The sequence below is a fragment of the Bufo bufo genome, chromosome 2 (assembly GCF_905171765.1).
Source record: "Bufo bufo chromosome 2, aBufBuf1.1, whole genome shotgun sequence".
NCBI lineage: Eukaryota > Metazoa > Chordata > Amphibia > Anura > Bufonidae > Bufo > Bufo bufo.
This window is the reverse complement of record NC_053390.1, coordinates 548,249,442-548,271,225: the sequence shown is the minus strand read 5'-3', so window position 1 is coordinate 548,271,225 and position 21,784 is coordinate 548,249,442.

The window sequence follows — 21,784 nt, the reverse complement described above, 5'->3', positions numbered from 1 at the left end:
AGCATCTGTTCCACTTTACTGACATAAAAGTCGATAGAAGCCAAATGTGTCTTTTTTATATGCTTCATTTAAAAAAAATGTAAATTCATCAGAGATCTGGGGTGTTGTGCTTTACATTCTGCATTGCCTGGGAGTGGTTAATGCATGTGTACTGGGAAACTGGGGGGGCAGGAGGCCCATATTAAAGGGTAACTCTCATTTTTATTTTTATTTGCTAGTTTATTAGAGCTAGGCATGTGTACCTGAGTTAGTCTGTCAATGATAGTCAAATGATCTGATCTGTAATTACCTCATAATAAAAGCTTTCATTAATGTCCTCTGTCCCTTTCCTCTGCTCCCTTAAAAGACCATTGCTAGGGCTTATCTATCTTATTTTTAGTATAAACAGAAGACAGAGGAGCAGCGCCTCCACACTGCATGCCTGCATTAGGCTTCCGAGTGAGGAGGTGTGTCTCAGTAATCCAATCTGATTGGCTGGCAGGGAGCTGCTGGCTACAGCAAGTGTGTATGGGAAGTGAGGGAAAGCAGTTTTGGCCTCAGAGAACTGGCAGAGGAGCCATCTTGAGAAGGTCCTCATATTGTAAATGTTTAACCCCTTAAGTACCGGGCCATTTTTCACCTTAAGGACCAGACAGATTTTTGCAAAACTGACATGTGTCACTTCACCTGGTGATAACTTTAAAACGCTTTTACTTATCCAAGCCATTCTAAGACTGTTTTCTCATCACATATTGTACTTCATGACAGTGGTAAATTTGAATCAAAATATTTCATTTTCATTTATAAAAAATACCAAATTTACCAAAAATTTGGAAAAATTCGCAACTTTCCAAATTTTTATTTCTCTGCTTTTAAAACAGATAGTGATACCTCATATAATAGTTATTACTTTACATTTCCCATATGTCTACTTTATGTTTGGATCATTTTGTGAATGCCATTTTATTTTTTGGGGACGTTAGAAGGCTTAGAAGTTTAGAAGCAAATCTTGAAATTTTTGAGAACATTTCCAAAACCCACTTTTTAAGGACCATTTCAGGTCTGAAGTCACTTTGTAAAGCTTACATAATAGAAACCACCCAAAAATGATCCCATTTTAGAAACTACACCCCTCAAGGTATTAAAAACTGATTTTACAAACGTTGTTACCTCTTTAGGTGTTCCACAAGAATTAAAGACAATGGAGATGAAATTGCAGAATTTCACTTTTTTGCCAGATTTTCCATTTTAATCATTTTTTTCCGCTAACAAAGCAATGGTTAACAGCCAAACTAAACTCAATATTTATTGCCCTGATTCTGTAGTTTACAGAAACACCCCATATGTGGTCGTAAACTCCTGTATGGCCACACTGCAGGGCGCAGAAGGAAAGGAACGTCATATGGTTTTTGGAAGGCAGATTTCACTGGGATAATTTTAACTTGCCATGTCACATTTGAAGACCCCATGATGGCCCCCTAGAGTAGAAACTCCAAAAAAGTGACCCCATTTTGGAAACTACGGGATAGGGTGGCAGTTTTGTTGGTACTAATTTAGGGTACAGAGGATTTTTGGTTGCTCTATATTACACTTTTTGTGAGGCAAGGTAACAAACAAATAGCTGTTTTGGCACTGTTTTTGTTTTTTGTTATTTACAACGTTTATCTGACAGGTTAGATCATGAGCTATTTTTATAAGAGCAGGTTGTTGTTACGGACGCGACAATACCAAATATGACAACTTTATTTTTTTTATTTTTTGGGCGACTATCTTATGTAGGGGTTAATTTTCTTTGGTATGAGATGATGGTTTGATTAGTGCTATTTTAGGGTGCATATGACTTTTTGATCGCTTGGTATTACACTTTTTGTGATGTAAGGTGACAAAAAAATTGCTTTTTTGACACCATTTTTTTTTTACGGTGTTCATCTGAGGGTTAGGTCATGTGATATTTTTATAGAGCAGGTCGTTACGGATGTGGCAGTACCTAATATGTATACTTTTTTTTTTATTTATTTGAGTTTTACACAATAATATCTTTTTTGAAACAAACAAAAAAATCATGTTTTAGTGTCTCCATAGTTTGAGAGCCATAGTTTATTTTTATTTTTTAAGTGATTGTCTTAGGTAGGGAATCATTTTTTGCGGGATGAGATGACAGTTTGATTGGTATGATTTTTGGGTGCTTATGACTTTTTGATCACTTGGTATTACACTTTTTGTGATGTAAGGTGACAAAGAAATAGTTTTTTTGACACCGTTTTCTAAAAAATTTTTTTTACGGTGGTCACCTGAGGGGTTAGGTAATGTGATATTTTTATATAGAAGGTCGTTACAGACGTGGCAATACCTAAAATCATGTTTTAGTGTCTCCATAGTCTGAGAACCATAGTTTTTTTTTTAGCGATTGTCTTAGGTAGGGTATCATTTTTGCTAGATGAGGTGACTGTTTGATTGGCACTATTTTGGGGTGCGTATGGCTTTTTGATCGCTTACTATTACACTTTTTGTGATGTAAGGTGACAAAATGGCTTTTTTGACACATATTTTATTCGATTTTTTTGACGGTGTTCACCTAAAGGGTTAAATCATGTGATATTTTTATAGAGAAGGTTGTTACGGACACAGAGATACCTAATATGTATACTTTTTTAATTTATTTAAAGGGAACCTGTCACCATGTTCTGACATACACTCACCTAAAGAATTATTAGGAACACCTGTTCTATTTCTCATTAATGCAATTATCTAGTCAACCAATCACATGGCAGTTGCTTCAATGCATTTAGGGGTGTGGTCCTGGTCAAGACAATCTCCTGAACTCCAAACTGAATGTCAGAATGGGAAAGAAAGGTGATTTAAGCAATTTTGAGCGTGGCATGGTTGTTGGTGCCAGACAGGCCGGTCTGAGTATTTCACAATCTGCTCAGTTACTGGGATTTTCACGCACAACCATTTCTAGGGTTTACAAAGAATGGTGTGAAAAGGGAAAAACATCCAGTATGCGGCAGTCCTGTGGACAAAAATGCCTTGTGGATGCTAGAGGTCAGAGGAGAATGGGCCGACTGATTCAAGCTGATAGAAGAGCAACGTTGACTGAAATAACCACTCGTTACAACCGAGGTATGCAGCAAAGCATTTGTGAAGTCACAACACGCACAACCTTGAGGCGGATGGGCTACAACAGCAGAAGACCCCACCGGGTACCACTCATCTCCACTACAAATAGGAAAAAGAGGCTACAATTTGCACGAGCTCACCAAAATTGGACAGTTGAAGACTGGAAAAATGTTGCCTGGTCTGATGAGTCTCGATTTCTGTTGAGACATTCAAATGGTAGAGTCCGAATTTGGCGTAAACAGAATGAGAACATGAATCCATCCTCTGATGGCTACTTCCAGCAGGATAATGCACCATGTCACAAAGCTTGAATCATTTCAAATTGAGTTTACTGTACTAAAATGGCCCCCACAGTCACCAGATCTCAACCCAATAGAGCATCTTTGGGATGTGGTGGAACGGGAGCTTCGTGCCCTGGATGTGCATCCCTCAAATCTCCATCAACTGCAAGATGCTAACCTATCAATATGGGCCAACATTTCTAAAGAATGCTATCAGCACCTTGTTGAATCAATGCCGTGTAGAATTAAGGCAGTTCTGAAGGCAAAAGGGGGTCCAACACCGTATTAGTATGGTGTTCCTAATAATTCTTTAGGTGAGTGTATAAAACCGAATGTACTTTAATCTTCTTAGGACTAACCTGTCCTATTTTATCACCCTATAAACCTTTCCTGCCGTTAGGCTCATTTGCATAAATTATTATTTCCCTTCACACCATCATAGATTAATTCCCGCCACCTAAACTTTGATTGACAGCCGTTTTCTGCCCTCACTGCTTGTAATCTCATCTGAAATCGCTCACTTGCCCTTTATTTGTTAGACCAATCAGATAGATTATTGCATGTCCCCTCCCCCTCACACCACTATGTGCTGGAATGTTCTCAAAGATATAACTCTAAGATATGACTCTTTTATGTTAATTAGCATAAAAGGTGGGAAAGGTTTATAGGGCGATAAAACAGGACAGGTTAGTCCTGAGAAGATTATGGATTGATCGCTGGGAACTATCAGAGTAATAAAGCATTATGGTACATTCAGTTATATATGTCAGAACATGGTGACAGGTTCCCTTTAAGTTTTATGCACTAATATCATTTTTGAAACAAAAAAAATCATGTTTTAGTGTCTCAATAGTCTGAGAGCCATAGTTTTTTTTTATTTTTTTGATGATTGTCTTAGGTAGAGTATAATTTTTGTGGGATGAGATGACGGTTTGATTGTTACAATTTTGGGGTGCGTATGACGTTTTGATCGCTTGCTATTACACTTTTTGTGATGTAAGGTGACAAAAAATTGCTTTTTTGACACCGTTTTTTTTTTACGGTGTTTACCTGAGTGGTTAGGTCATGTGGTATTTTTATAGAGCAAGTTGTTATGGACGCGGCGATACCTAAAATGTATACTTTTAATTTTTTTTTTACATTTAACACAATAAAAGCATTTTTGAAACAAAAAAAAAATCATGCTTTAGTGTCTCCATAGTCTGAAAGCCTTAGCTTTTTTAATTTTTTGGGCGATTGTCCTATGTTGGGGCTAATTTTTTGTGGGATGAGGTGACAGTTAGATTGGTACTATTTTGGGGGCCTACGCCTTTTTGATCGCTTGGAGTTGCACTTTTAGCGATGTAAAGTGACAAAAATGGCTTTTTTTGACCCTTTTTTTTTTTTTTTATGGTGTCTATCGGACGGGGTGGATCATGTGATATATTTATAGAGCCGGTAGTTATGGATATGGCGATACCGAATATGTGTGTTTTTTTTTATTTTATTTTTTTATTATAATATCAGGGGAAAGGGGCGTTTTTTTACTTTTTTTTTTAAACTTTAATTTTGTCCCACTCTGGCACTTCAACTTTTGGGGGTCTGATCCCCTCTGCAATGCATTACAATGCATCTGCATTGTAATGAATTGCCTGTTATTGGATAAGAGAGTAATAGACTAACAGGTTGCCTAGGAGGCGAGCCTGAAGCTGGATCTCCTCGGCACCCGTAGAAGGCAGGTCCTGGGCAGCCTCTGCACGGCATTGGGCTGCCTTGTCACACATCGGGGCCTCGCCACAGCAGCGCGGGGACTCGATGCGCTCCTTCACCCGCCGCAAACCACTTCTATGTCGCGATCAGCGCTGACCGCGGCATAGAAGGGGTTAATCCGCCGGCATCGCTGTAAACAGCGATGTCGACAGATACAGCAGGGGCCCGGCTACCAGGGACTGATCAGCCTGCCGTGCATGTACGACGGAATGCGTTCTGGCAGAGCATCCCCTGCCGTACATGCACAGCATTTTGCATTAATGGGTTAAATAGCCGTAACTAAGGGAAAACAGTGGTATGTGAAGACAGTAAAGATTGCTTTATGCATAATGCTGCTGCAGCAGTAACATGGTAAAAAAAAAATTTTTTATGAAAACATGACAGTTACCCTTTAAGTTATCTTTGGTGTCCTATGAGATCTGTGTAGGTCCCTGGTGAAGAGACACTTTCACTATGTGTGATAAAATTGAGTGACAGTGAGCAGTTCATGCACCCCTTTTAGGTTAATGCTAGACAGATTCTTAATGTAAGCTTTGCATATTTTTCTCTGTAGACAAACCTTTATCTTTGTACACATTATTTATGTAGCCCCTTCCTTTTGACTTGACTTTTTGTGAAGTGAAGAAGTATTTTTAGCCTGCATTACTTTTACAGCTGCTGTGAAGGCTCTGCTCCCTTACTGAACTAGACGTTAAGCTAAGGCCAAACAACTTTTAGACTGCTTTCGGGAATATTATACTAAAGAAAACATGTCACATAAAATTTTATCATTGTTAATGTACTGTGTATTTTCTAAATCAAAAAGCTAAAAGTTCAAGGAATAGAAGATAATTGTTGTTCTGAATGCGGAGAGAAAGGTCTGCATTAATACAGCATGCTGTGCAGTGGAAGAACATGTTGTTAAGCGGTGTCCCTCCTGTACTTTATTTTATGATTCAATTAAATTTCCAGTCTTATACAGTTTGTAGGTTTTACAATAGGTTTAAAGCCCATAGTAGTTTTATTTATGGGGGTCATTTAAAGGTTATGAATTTCTGCTGTGGAGTCATCAGTTCTCTTTGTGTTCTTTAGGCCTAGTTCACGCGACTGTGATTTCCATCAGTGATTGTGAGACAAAACCAGGTGAGGGTCAAAAACACAGAACAGGTGCAAATCTTTCCCTTATACCTTATGTCTGTGTAACCTCCACTCCTGGTTTTGGCTCACAATCTCTGATGGAAATCGCTGACCAAATCACTAAAGTGTGAAGTAGGCCTTATGTTCTACATTAGTGGGGTCAAATGTTGGGGAAAAAATCATCAGGATTAGTGATACAATCTCCATGAAAGGCATCAATATGATGAAAAACACTTACCGGGTTACAACTTTGCAGTGAAGTCAGAATTCCTTTAGAGTAGCTCAGGTTCTTCTGTAACTGAGAATTGATATACCATTAAAAAAGAAATGCAAGTGGTTAGGCTCGTAGAAGCATGTATAATATTACCTATCCTTTTTTTTTCCCAAGTACCAGTTGTATTTAGCTAGAGAGTATTTTTTTGTTTTTTTGTAGTTTTGGCCATATAAACAGTTGTCTCATTAAGTTCATACCCTCTTACGACAACGAGAGTTGAAAGTAAGAAAATCCTTTTTTACTAAGTGCAACACAGAACTTGAAAATACATACAGTAACAGCAGGTATTAGTCTAATTCTTCTCTGTTACCAAAGGAGGAGGTATGATGGCAGGTTACATGGCTGCAGTTCTGCACTTAGTTGCTTACCTAATGGTTGTCTGGTCATGAGCGTGTCTTTAGCTGTAATCCCTCACCTTACAGCAGTGTCTGTAGGAGCAATGTCACAGTTCACCGTGCTGTCTGGGATCTCAAGGTTTCACTTGAGTCCTTTATTCAGTTCTTGAGAGTAGGTGCTCTTTGAGCTGCTTCCTGACACTATGACAAAAGAGGGAAAATTTGGGTCCTGCACTTCCTCATGAGGAAATTATATAGTTCTTAGTGCTCTATGGGCTGCTTCTTTACTTCCCCACTATCTGGACAGGACCTCTCCTGTGCCCTCTCTGTCTAACTCTGACTATAGAATACTGTACTACACTAGACTTCAACCTCCTGGCAGGAAGTCGGACCAGCTCATTCTACTAGGAGGGGTGGAACAGGGTGGTTAAGCCCTGCTACAGCCAGCCATTGCCAACCAATACCTTTCCCTGCAAGATAAGATGACAAAGTACAGATGACATGCATAACATCACATAGAGTTGCATATAAAACGTATAAAATGCAGCAATAAAAGAACACAATAGTAATACCAGTCAAGTCTGGGGTATTACATCTTGACTTTCCGGAAAATTCAGATTCCAACTGAATCTTAATCTTTGTGATTTGATTCAGATAAATCACTCAAAATGGCAGCCACCATTTTACAGGTCAGAAGACAGAGAAGGCATCTGCCACCAAAAAGGGATAATTTGTGGACAATTGTTTTAATAAAAAAAAATAATCTGGCAGTTCAGTGTGTAATCAGTCTCTTTGTTACCATGCGTTTACCCATAACAATACATGTTGCTATAACTTTGACATTACCATTATGCTGTCTTGCCTTTAAAGATATTTAAAGGAGTTGTATACAGGCCTAGAAGACCCCAAAGTATCATACACATCTGATTTGGGTAGAACTTATTCATACCTGAATGGAATCTGCCAACCAGTTCCTTAGAATCGGACCCAAATTGAATTTCACAAAATTCGCTCATCTCTACATGTAATTCTTCGTGTCCCCTGCAGCACCTGCTTCAAAGAAAATGTGGAACTGGCTATGAATTTCACCAGCAAAATTAGAGATTTTCCTAGTCTCATGACGGAAAATATTGATTTTATAAAGACGGGAGGCGAGTATCATTGAATTAACCTTCTTTAATGCTCAAATAGCAATATATAACGTACATATATAATAGGATACTTTAGGAGAAAAAAAATGTATGTGTATATATCCTATTCTGCCTAGCAACTGCTATTCAAATGAGGAGCTGAGGTATCCAATCACATCTTGATCCTTAGTTTATATAAACTGCTGCGCTGTGTAGCTCCTCCTCTTTCGACAAGCGAATCAGAAAAAACACTAAAAACTTGGAGATAATAATCCAATTGAGGAGAACTTTAGGAACTGGAAACTATGAAATGAGAAAAGACGATCGGTCGATCATAGGAAATAAACAGGAATCTCCTTTGAAATGTAAATCTTTAGTATCCTGTAATGATAGAAAAAATAAGTGTAGGGTGGGGTAATTGGGAGGGATGATACTCGCCTCCCTTCTTTATAAAAATCAATATTTTCCGTCATGAGACTAGGAAAATCTCTAATTTTATGACAGACGGGTGGCTCGTATCATTGCAATTTTAAAGCTACAAGACAATATATAAGACAAGTTAAATATTATTATGATATCACCGACATAGAAATGTGAGGTTGAGGTCTATAATAGAAAGTTTTAAAAGTAGTGTCAGACGACCAGTCTGCTGTCTTAAGTATTTCGGTTAAAGAACCTCCTGATTGGGCTGCTTTAGTTGTCATTGTGCTCTGAGTAGAGTGGGCGCCAAATATAGAAGTGTCAATGCCAGCTAGTGACATGGTTTGTTTAACCCATCTGGCCAGAGTGGCTGAGGAAACTGGCAAATAAGGGTGGCAAAAGGATATCAGGAGTTGAGAAAAAAAAGAATGGTAAGGTAGAAGAACAGTAAGGTTCAGTCATTAGTTCGTAAGCTTTCAGACATCTGACTACACATAATTTTGGTTGAAGGGGAAAAGCTGCGTAAAAACTAGAGTTAAGACCAGTTTAGGTACATCGAGAAATGGAAAAAAGAACTCCTTGCAGTGAGTATTGTCTATGTTATATATCTAATGCCCGAATGTTGGACATTCGTTTAAAAGATATAAGACATAAAAGGACAGTCAGTTTAAAAGAAAGAAATTTGAGAGAAAGATCGTTATTATCATCCCAAGATGAAATAAAGTTAAGTAAAACAGACACATCCCATGTAGTTTGATATCTGGGCAAAGGAGGTCTTTTGAAACGAATATCCTTCATGAGACGGCAAAGTAATGGGTGTTTACCCACAGGGATAGAATCAATGGGTAAGTGGATAGAAGAGATGGCTGAACGATAAACGTTTATCGTTCGATAAGCCTTGCCGGATTCAAGACTCAAGACTCAGAAAGGAAATTTAAGATGTGGGATAAAGCGGCAGATATGGGATCCAGGTGCAGTTGTGAGCACCAATGAACCCAAATTTTCCAGGCTGATCTGTAAGCAGATCTGGTACCTGGAGCCCAAGCTTCTGTGAGGAGATCTTTAGCGGATTGTGAAAGTTCTGAATTAGATGTCGTTGGCCGGATATCAGCCAAACCACTAGAGATAGAAAATGCGATAGAAGGAGAGGGTGGTAATTCCCTGATGGATCTGTAAGAGTGTATTGGTGGGATGGAAGGATCCTCGGAATGTCTATCGTCATTCCCAGTAATTAAGGAAACCATGATTGAGTTGTCCACCATGGGGTAATGAGAGCCACTGTAGCCTCCTGGTGTAGGACCTGAAGAAGAACTCTCGGTATGAGAGAAAAAGGAGGGAAAACATACAGAATTCCTTGAGGCCATGATTGACGAAATGCATCCACCCCCCAGAGTGTCCGGACGCCAACTGAAGAAATGAGGGATCTGGCAATTAAGTCAGGAAGCAAATAGATCTATTTGGAGAGGACCCCAAAGAGCATCTATCGCTTTGAAAAACAGTGGATCTAATCTCCAATCGCTGAAGTCGGATAGATAACGGGAATTCCAATTCCAATCCGCCACTGAATTGGAAATTCCTAGTGGTCGGATGTTATCTTGGACCAGACGTGGGAAAAATATTGGATCCTTCCCCCTAGTGGTATCATAGATAGATAAGAAACCTTGGGGCTTACCTGTGGGAGGGCGAGATCTGGGAAATCCTCTGTAACCACATGCTCTCCAAGGTCTTCCTCTGGTTGGGAAGAATGGGGGAGGCTGGTAGGGTGTTGGTTGGTATTGAACCCTCTCTTGAGGCACGTTGGGGCCTTTGTTGTATGAACAAAGGACTTGAGTCCGGCCGGGAAAGTGGCCCTTTCCTCTCCTGGCCTTTCCAAAAACACGAGGATTAAAAATCCTTTTAAGAGATGTCTTGGCTTTGTCAAGGGAATTAAAAACCCCTACATATTTATTGAGATCTTTTAAAACAGAATCTCCAAATAAAACACCCTCACTTGAAGGATCTGGGTCATTATGTGCCTGGTGGACTAGCTGTGGATCTATGCTCATCAATACAGACTTACGCCTTTCAGAGCATATTGCTGCATTGGTATTGCCTAGAATACACATAGCTATCTGTGCCCAGCCATGTAACACTTCTGTGTTAACTGGTTCACCAGTAGATGTAGATTGTTCTGCCATATTCATTATTTTGGTCAGTGGACCTAATAAATCCAATAATTTATCTTGGATAGATTTGAAAGATCTATCTATCCCCTTTTTTTGGTGTTTTCCTGTTTTCAATAAATACTTAGAGGTCAATATCTGGTGTAACAGCTGCTTTAGAAGGTAAAGTCGGGCGAGGGCACTCCGCTCTAAGTTTGTTGCGATCAACCTTATCCAGAAGTTTATTTACTGAGTATCTAATATAACTGGTATAAGGGATTATTTATCCAAACAATCATATTCAGCCTCCTCACTATCATAAGCATATTCTGTATCTGAGGAATTAGACGCTGCGGATGATTCCTGGCTAGAGTAATCAACATATGAATTCGGCTTATTGCGTCTAGAAGATGTATGTGCCCGCTTAAGACATTCTTCCTCTGGAGCTGAGGGTCTAGAATGTGAGGGGAGAGATTGTTTGGTTGGACCACTGTGGTGAGACGGGGTCTTAGAAATATTTATACTTTCTCCTGCCATATATTTAGTAGGAGAGTCATCATTGTCCGTAATTTGACGCTTCCGGGTGGACTTCCCGGGTCTGTGTGTGGTCGAATCGTCTGCTGACCAAAATTGGTCGGAAGGCGTCGAAGGATGGATATTGGGTTCAGAGACCTGTTTAGCTTTTGACATCGCCCTGGCCACGGATTTATTGATATTATCGTTAAGCGATGATATAGCCGATCCAAGGGCCTTTTTTATAGACTTGTCAACTAACTCTTTAATAGTATTAGCTGAAATCCCTTCAAATCCAGGTGTATATATTTCCTGCACCATCCTCTTTTCCACACCCTCATCAGACATGTTCTGAAGAGGTATATATAGTGTTAATTATATATATCTTTATGAGGTAAATTATATGTATTATAAGTATATAATGAATATTTTTTATATATAGGAGGTAAATAATTAAGAACCCTAATCTAATAAGAGTTAAAAATTAACCCTTATGTTGTATTTAACACTAAATAGTAGATATAGTAGGAGTATTACTATTTGGGTGTTCTAGGTGGCAGGCTAGGATAGGATAGGGCTAGATAGTTATGTTTTTCCTGTCAGAAAGTTCGGCATCTGACAGGAGAGAAAGCCCGCTAATTGCAGTATTTTAACTGCATTGCGGTCGAAATCTAGCGAGATTTCGGTGGGGGGGAACCCGAGATGTGGAAAAAATGCGCTGCCGGTATGCCTTGTGAAGCGGAACAGTGACCGGAGGGCGCTGGAAATACAGAGATAGTAGGAAAGAGAAGAAATATATATATACAGTACAGACCAAAAGTTTGGACACACCTTCTCATTCAAAGAGTTTTCTTTATTTTCATGACTATGAAAATTGTAGATTCACACTGAAAGCATCAAAACTATGAATTAACACATGTGGAATTATATACATAACAAACAAGTGTGAAACAACTGAAAATATGTCATATTCTAGGTTCTTCAAAGTAGCCACCTTTTGCTTTGATTACTGCTTTGCACACTCTTGGCATTCTCTTGATGAGCTTCAAGAGGTAGTCCCCTGAAATGGTTTTCACTTCACAGGTGTGCGCTGTCAGGTTTAATAAGTGGGATTTCTTGCCTTATAAATGGGGTTGGGACCATCAGTTGCGTTGAGGAGAAGTCAGGTGGATACACAGCTGATAGTCCTACTGAATAGACTGTTAGAATTTGTATTATGGCAAGAGAAAAGCAGCTAAGTAAAGAAAAACGAGTGGCCATTATTACTTTAAGAAATGAACGTCAGTCAGTCAGCCGAAAAATTGGGAAAACTTTGAAAGTAAGGGCTATTTGACCATGAAGGAGAGTGATGGGGTGCTGCGCCAGATGACCTGGCCTCCACAGTCACCGGACCTGAACCCAATCGAGATGGTTTGGGGTGAGCTGGACCGCAGAGTGAAGGCAAAAGGGCCAACAAGTGCTAAGCATCTCTGGGAACTCCTTCAAGACTGTTGGAAGACCATTTCAGGTGACTACCTCTTGAAGCTCATCAAGAGAATGCCAAGAGTGTGCAAAGCAGTAATCAAAGCAAAAGGTGGCTACTTTGAAGAACCTAGAATATGACATATTTTCAGTTGTTTCACACTTGTTTGTTATGTATATAATTCCACATGTGTTAATTCTTAGTTTTGATGCCTTCATAGTCATTTAAATAAAGAAAACTCTTTGAATGAGAAGGTGTGTCCAAACCTTTGGTCTGTACTGTATATACACTACGTGCAGAATTATTAGGCAAATGAGTATTTTGACCACATCATCCTCTTTATGCATGTTGTCTTACTCCAAGCTGTATAGGCTCGAAAGCCTAGTACCAATTAAGCATATTAGGTGATGTGCATCTCTGTAATGAGAAGGGGTGTGGTCTAATGACATCAACACCCTATATCAGGTGTGCATAATTATTAGGCAACTTCCTTTCCTTTGGCAAAATGGGTCAAAAGAAGGACTTGACAGGCTCAGAAAAGTCAAAAATAGTGAGATATCTTGCAGAGGGATGCAGCACTCTTAAAATTGCAAAGCTTCTGAAGCGTGATCATCGAACAATCAAGCGTTTCATTCAAAATAGTCAACAGGGTCGCAAGAAGCGTGTGGAAAAACCAAGGCGCAAAATAACTGCCCATGAACTGAGAAAAATCAAGCGTGCAGCTGCCAAGATGCCACTTGCCACCAGTTTGGCCATATTTCAGAGCTGCAACATCACTGGAGTGCCCAAAAGCACAAGGTGTGCAATACTCAGAGACATGGCCAAGGTAAGAAAGGCTGAAAGACGACCACCACTGAACAATACACACAAGCTGAAATGTCAAGACTGGGCCAAGAAATATCTCAAGACTGATTTTTCTAAGGTTTTATGGACTGATGAAATGAGAGTGAGTCTTGATGGGCCAGATGGATGGGCCCGTGGCTGGATTGGTAAAGGGCAGAGAGCTCCAGTCCGACTAAGACGCCAGCAAGGTGGAGGTGGAGTACTGGTTTGGGCTGGTATCATCAAAGATGAGCTTGTGGGGCCTTTTCGGGTTGAGGATGGAGTCAAGCTCAACTCCCAGTCCTACTGCCAGTTTCTGGAAGACACCTTCTTCAAGCAGTGGTACAGGAAGAAGTCTGCATCCTTCAAGAAAAACATGATTTTCATGCAGGACAATGCTCCATCACACGCGTCCAAGTACTCCACAGCGTGGCTGGCAAGAAAGGGTATAAAAGAAGAAAATCTAATGACATGGCCTCCTTGTTCACCTGATCTGAACCCCATTGAGAACCTGTGGTCCATCATCAAATGTGAGATTTACAAGGAGGGAAAACAGTACACCTCTCTGAACAGTGTCTGGGAGGCTGTGGTTGCTGCTGCACGCAATGTTGATGGTGAACAGATCAAAACACTGACAGAATCCATGGATGGCAGGCTTTTGAGTGTCCTTGCAAAGAAAGGTGGCTATATTGGTCACTGATTTGTTTTTGTTTTGTTTTTGAATGTCAGAAATGTATATTTGTGAATGTTGAGATGTTATATTGGTTTCACTGGTAAAAATAAATAATTGAAATGGGTATATATTTGTTTTTTGTTAAGTTGCCTAATAATTATGCACAGTAATAGTCACCTGCACACACAGATATCCCCCTAAAATAGCTAAAACTAAAAACAAACTAAAAACTACTTCCAAAAATATTCAGCTTTGATATTAATGAGTTTTTTGGGTTCATTGAGAACATGGTTGTTGTTCAATAATAAAATTAATCCTCAAAAATACAACTTGCCTAATAATTCTGCACTCCCTGTAGTACGATTATATGAGAGGACAGAGTATTGTACTTATCTGTCTTCTGATGAGCAATAAAGAAAGAGGAGGAGCTACACAGCGCCGCAGTTTATATAGACTAAGGATCAAGATGTCATTGGATACCTCAGCTCCTAATTTGAATAGCTGTTGCTAGGCAGAATATGATATATACACATACCTTTTTTTCTCGTAAAGTATCCTATTATATATGTACGTTATATATTGCTATTTGAGCATTAAAGAAGGTTAATGCAATGATACAAGCCTCCTGTCTGCCATAAAATCAGCAGTTATCATATGAAAGGGTTTGATTGAGGTGAGACTACTCTTTCCAATAAAAAATTTTAAAAGTACCACAATATGTTAATGACCACAATATATTGAAATTGGACTGTCGATCATATCATATATAGGGAAATCGTTTCCTATAGTGGAAATCCTGCTCCGCTGAAAGTTTAGAAATGTGATTAAAGGCAACAGGTCAATCCTGACAACAATCGTTAATTTCTAACGATAATTTGTTTTCCCTTAGTCCTAACAGCAGCACAGATGGGGTTAACCAGTCCATGGGGGTGGTTAACCCCATCTGTGCTGCTGGTAGGACGTAAGGGAATTGCTAATTAGATTAATGCTGACACTTTCTTTGATACAGGTAATGAAGGTCCCATGAGCACGAGGGGTTTCCACCTCAGCCGTGTTAGCCCCCCCCATATCAAAATTTTAGAACAAAACATATGCAGTTGGTTAGATCTTTGTTAGATCAGGTTAGATCAATTGTTGTTTGCGTTAGATCTCATACAGAAGTAGAGATATTAACAGTTATTTGCAGGGGGGGCTAACCCGTCATCAGCCCCCCCTTATCAAAAAATTGACCAAAAATTTAGCTATTTTGGAAGATATTTGTTAGATCAGGTATGATCAACTAGTTGTTTTGTTAGATCTCACATAATTACAGACTTATTAAGTGATTAATGAGGGGGGCTAGCCCCCCCACATGCAATTTTCAGGTAAAATTTGATGCAGAGTAATAGGCCTTCGTTAGATCCGGTAAGATCAAGTGGTTTCAACGTTAGATCTCATTTAATTACAGAGATATTTCACATAAAAACACAGATATTAGGTAGTATTAAAAAGGGGGGTTAGCCCCCCCACATGCAATTTTCTGGTAAAATTTGATGCAGACTAAAAGGCCTTTGTTAGATCTGGTAAGATCAAGTGGTTTCAACGTTAGATCTCATTTAATTACAGAGATATTTCACATAAAGACGCAGATATTAGGTAGTATTAAATAGGGGGGCTAGCCCCCCCACATGCAATTTTCTGATAAAATTTGATTCAGGCTAATAGGCCTTCGTTAGATCCGGTAAGATCAAGTGGTTTCAACGTTAGATCTCATATAATTACAGAGATATTATGGATATTTGGTATTACGTCAGGGGGGGCTAGCCTCCCCCCCCCCCCCGCATGCAATTTTCTGGTAAAATATGATGCAGACTAATAGGCCTTCGTTAGATCCGGTAAGATCAAGTGGTTTCAACGTTAGATCTCATTTAATTACAGAGATATTAGGGATATTTGGTATTACGTCAGGGGGGGCTAGCCCCCCCACATGCAATTTTCAGGTAAAATTTGATGCAGACTAATAGGCCTTCGTTAGATCCGGTAAGATCAAGTGGTTTCAACGTTAGATCTCATTTAATTACAGAGATAATTCACATAAAAACACAGATATTAGGTAGTATTAAATAGGGGGGCTATCCCCCCCACATGCAATTTACTGGTAAAATTTGATGCAGGCTAATAGGCCTTTGTTAGATCCGGTAAGATCAAGTGGTTTCAACGTTAGATCTCATATAATTACAGAGATATTATGGATATTTGGTATTACGTCAGGGGGGGTTAGCCCCCCCACATGCAATTTTCTGGTATAATTTGAGGCAGACTAATAGGCCTTCGTTAGATCCGGTAAGATCAAGTGGTTTCAACGTTAGATCTCATATAATTACAGAAATATTATGGATATTTGGTATTACGTCAGGGGGGGCTAGCCCCCCCACATGCAATTTTCTGGTAAAATTTGATGCAGACTAATAGGCCTTCGTTAGATCCGGTAAGATCAAGTGGTTTCAACGTTAGATCTCATTTAATTACAGAGATATTTCACATAAAAATACAGATATTCGGTAGTATTAAATAGGGGGGCTAGCCCCCCCCACATGCAATTTTCTGGGAAATTTGATGCAGACTGAAAGGCCTTCATTAGATCCGGTAAGATCAAGTGGTTTCAACGTGAGTTCTCATTTAATTACAGAGATATTGCACATAAAGACGCAGATATTAGGTAGTATTAAATAGGGGGGCTAGCCCCCCCACATGCAATTTTCTGATAAAATTTGATGCAGACTAATAGGTCTTCGTTAGATCCGGTAAGATCAAGTGGTTTCAACGTTAGATCTCATATAATTACAGAGATATTTCACATAAAGACGCAGATATTAGGTAGTATTAAATAGGGGGGCTATCCCCCCCACATGCAATTTACTGGTAAAATTTGATGCAGGCTAATAGGCCTTTGTTAGATCCGGTAAGATCAAGTGGTTTCAACGTTAGATCTCATATAATTACAGAGATATTATGGATATTTGGTATTACGTCAGGGGGGGCTAGCCCCCCCACATGCAATTTTCTGGTATAATTTGAGGCAGACTAATAGGCCTTCGTTAGATCCGGTAAGATCAAGTGGTTTCAACGTTAGATCTCATATAATTACAGAAATATTATGGATATTTGGTATTACGTCAGGGGGGGCTAGCCCCCCCACATGCAATTTTCTGGTAAAATTTGATGCAGACTAATAGGCCTTCGTTAGATCCGGTAAGATCAAGTGGTTTCAACGTTAGATCTCATTTAATTACAGAGATATTTCACATAAAAATACAGATATTCGGTAGTATTAAATAGGGGGGCTAGCCCCCCCACATGCAATTTTTTGGTAAAATTTGATGCAGACTGAAAGGCCTTCATTAGATCCGGTAAGATCAAGTGGTTTCAACGTTAGATCTCATATAATTACAGAGATATTTCACATAAAGACGCAGATATTAGGTAGTATTAAATAGGGGGGCTAGCCCCCCCACATGCAATTTTCTGATAAAATTTGATTTAGGCTAATAGGCCTTCGTTTGATCCGGTAAGATCAAGTGGTTTCAACGTTAGATCTCATATAATTACAGAGATATTATGGATATTTGGTATTACGTCAGGGGGGGCTAGCCCCCCCACATGCAATTTTCAGGTAAAATTTGATGCAGACTAATAGGCCTTCGTTAGATCCGGTAAGATCAAGTGGTTTCAACGTTAGATCTCATATAATTACAGAGATATTATGGATATTTGGTATTACGTCAGGGGGGCTAGCCCCCCCACATGCAATTTTCTGGTATATTTTGAGGCAGACTAATAGGCCTTCGTTAGATCCGGTAAGATCAAGTGGTTTCAACTTTAGATCTCATATAATTACAGAAATATTATGGATATTTGGTATTACGTCAGGGGGGGCTAGCCCCCCCACATGCAATTTTCTGGTAAAATTTGATGCAGACTAATAGGCCTTCGTTAGATCCGGTAAGATCAAGTGGTTTCAACGTTAGATCTCATTTAATTACAGAGATATTTCACATAAAAATACAGATATTCGGTAGTATTAAATAGGGGGGCTAGCCCCCCCACATGCAATTTTCTGGTAAAATTTGATGCAGACTGAAAGGCCTTCATTAGATCCGGTAAGATCAAGTGGTTTCAACGTGAGTTCTCATTTAATTACAGAGATATTGCACATAAAGACGCAGATTTTAGGTAGTATTAAATAGGGGGGCTAGCCCCCCCACATGCAATTTTCTGATAAAATTTGATGCAGACTAATAGGTCTTCGTTAGATCCGGTAAGATCAAGTGGTTTCAACGTTAGATCTCATATAATTACAGAGATATTTCACATAAAGACGCAGATATTAGGTAGTATTAAATAGGGGGGCTAGCCCCCCCAAATGCAATTTTCTGATGAAATTTGATTTAGGCTAATAGGCCTTCGTTAGATCCGGTAAGATCAAGTGGTTTCAACGTTAGATCTCATATAATTACAGAGATATTATGGATATTTGGTATTACGTCAGGGGGGGCTAGCCCCCCCGCATGCAATTTTCTGGTAAAAAATGATGCAGACTAATAGGCCTTCGTTAGATCCGGTAAGATCAAGTGGTTTCAACGTTAGATCTCATTTAATTACAGAGATATTATGGATATTTGGTATTACGTCAGGGGGGGCTAGCCCCCCCACATGCAATTTTTAGGTAAAATTTGATGCAGAGTAATAAGCCTTCGTTAGATCCGGTAAGATCAAGTGGTTTCAACGGTAGATCTCATTTAATTACAGAGATATTTCACATAAAAACACAGATATTAGGTAGTTTTAAATAGGGGGGTTAGCCCCCCCACATGCAATTTTCTGGTAAAATTTGATGCAGACTAATAGGCCTTTGTTAGCTCCGGTAAGATCAAGTGGTTTCAACGTTAGATCTCATATAATTACAGAGATATTATGGATATTTGGTATTACGTCAGGGGGGGCTAGCCCCCCCACATGCAATTTTCTGGTAAAATTTGATGCAGACTAATAGGCCTTCGTTAGATCCGGTAAGATCAAGTGGTTTCAACGTTAGATCTCATTTAATTACAGAGATATTTCACATAAAAATACAGATATTAGGTAGTATTAAATAGGGGGGCTAGCCCCCCCACATGCAATTTACTGGTAAAATTTGATTCAGGCTAATAGGCCTTCATTAGATCCGGTAAGATCAAGTGGTTTCAACTTTAGATCTCATATAATTACAGAGATATTATGGATATTTGGTATTACGTCAGGGGGGGCTAGCCCCCCCCACATGCAATTTTCAGGTAAAATTTGATGCAGACTAATAGGCCTTCGTTAGATCCGGTAAGATCAAGTGGTTTCAACGTTAGATCTCATTTAATTACAGAGATATTTCACATAAAAACACAGATATTAGGTGGTTTTAAATAGGGGGGTTAGCCCCCCCACATGCAATTTTCTGGTAAAATTTGATGCAGACTAATAGGCCTTTGTTAGCTCCGGTAAGATCAAGTGGTTTCAACGTTAGATCTCATATAATTACAGAGATATTATGGATATTTGGTATTACGTCAGGGGGGGCTAGCCCCCCCACATGCAATTTTCAGGTAAAATTTGATGCAGACTAATAGGCCTTCGTTAGATCCGGTAAGATCAAGTGGTTTCAACGTTAGATCTCATTTAATTACAGAGATATTTTACATAAAAATACAGATATTAGGTAGTATTAAATAGGGGGGCTAGCCCCCCCACATGCAATTTACTGGTAAAATTTGATTCAGGCTAATAGGCCTTCATTAGATCCGGTAAGATCAAGTGGTTTCAACGTTAGATCTCATATAATTACAGAGATATTATGGATATTTGGTATTACGTCAGGGGGGGCTAGCCCCCCCCACATGCAATTTTCAGGTAAAATTTGATGCAGACTAATAGGCCTTCGTTAGATCCGGTAAGATCAAGTGGTTTCAACGTTAGATCTCATTTAATTACAGAGATATTTCACATAAAAATACAGATATTAGGTAGTATTAAATAGGGGGGCTAGCCCCCCCACATGCAATTTTCTGGTAAAATTTGATTCAGGCTAATAGGCCTTCATTAGATCCGGTAAGATCAAGTGGTTTCAACGTTAGATCTCATATAATTACAAAAATATTATGGATATTTGGTATTACGTCAGGGGTGGCTAGCCCCCCCACATGCAATTTTCTGGTAAAATTTGATGCAGACTAATAGGCCTTCGTTAGATCCGGTAAGATCAAGTGGTTTCAACGTTAGATCTCATTTAATTACAGAGATATTTCACATAAAAACACAGATATTAGGTAGTATTAAATAGGGGGGCTAGCCCCCCCACATGCAATTTTCTGATAAAATTTGATGCAGACTAATAGGCCTTCGTTAGATCCGGTAAGATCAAGTGGTTTCAACGTTAGATCTCATTTAATTACAGAGATATTTCACATAAAAACACAGATATTAGGTAGTATTAAATAGGGGGGCTAGCCCCCCCCCCCCCCCCCATGCAATTTTCTGGTAAAATTTGATTCAGGCTAATAGGCCTTCGTTAGATCCCGCAAGATCAAGTGGTTTTAATGTTAGATCTCATATAATTACAGAGATATTATGGATATTTGGAATTACATAAGGGGGAGCTAGCCCCCCTATTTAATACTTCCTAATATCTGTGTTTTCATTTGAAAAATCTCTGTAATTATATGAGATCTAACGTTGAAACCACTTGATCTTACCGGATCTAACGAAGGCCTATTAGTCTGAATCTAATTGAATGAAATTTTACCAGAAAATTGTATGTGGGGGGCTAGCCCCCCTTTATGTAATACCAAATATTTATAATATCTCTGTAATTATATGAGATCTAACGTTGAAACCACTTCATCTTACCGGATCTAATGCAGATCTATTAGTCTGAATCTAATTTTACCACAAAATTGCATGTGGGGGGGCTAGCCCCCACCCTTATGTAATACCAAATATCCATAATATCTCTGTAATTATATGAGATCTAACGTTGAAACCACTTGATCTTACCGGATCTAACGAAGGCCTATTAGCCTGCATCAAATTTTACCTGAAAATTGCATTATGGGGGGCTAGCCCCCCTAATGTGATACCAAATATCCATAATATCTCTGTAATTATATGAGATCTAACGTTGAAACCACTTGATCTTACCGGATCTAATGAAGGCCTATTAGCCTGAATCAAATTTTACCAGAAAATTGCATGTGGGGGGGCTAGCCCCCCTATTTAATACTACCTAATATCTGTGTTTTTATGTGAAATATCTCTGTAATTAAATGAGATCTAACATTGAAACCACTTGATCTTACCGGATCTAACGAAGGCCTATTAGTCTGCATCAAATTTTACCAGAAAATTGCATGTGGGGGGCTAGCCCCCCCTGACGTAATACCAAATATTTATATCTCTATAATCATATGAGATCTAACGTTGAAACCACTTGATCTTAACGGATCTAATGCAGATCTATTAGTCTAAATCAAATTTTACCAGAAAATTGCATGTGGGGGGGGTTAGCCCCCCTATTTACTACTGCCTAATATCTGTGTTTTCATGTAAAATATCTCTGTAATTATATGAGATCTAACGTTGAAACTACTTGATCTTACCGGATCTTACGAAGGCCTATTAGCCTGAACGAAATTTTACCAGAAAATTGCATGTAATATGTAATAACGTAATTGCATGTAATTGCATGTAATTGCATGTAATTA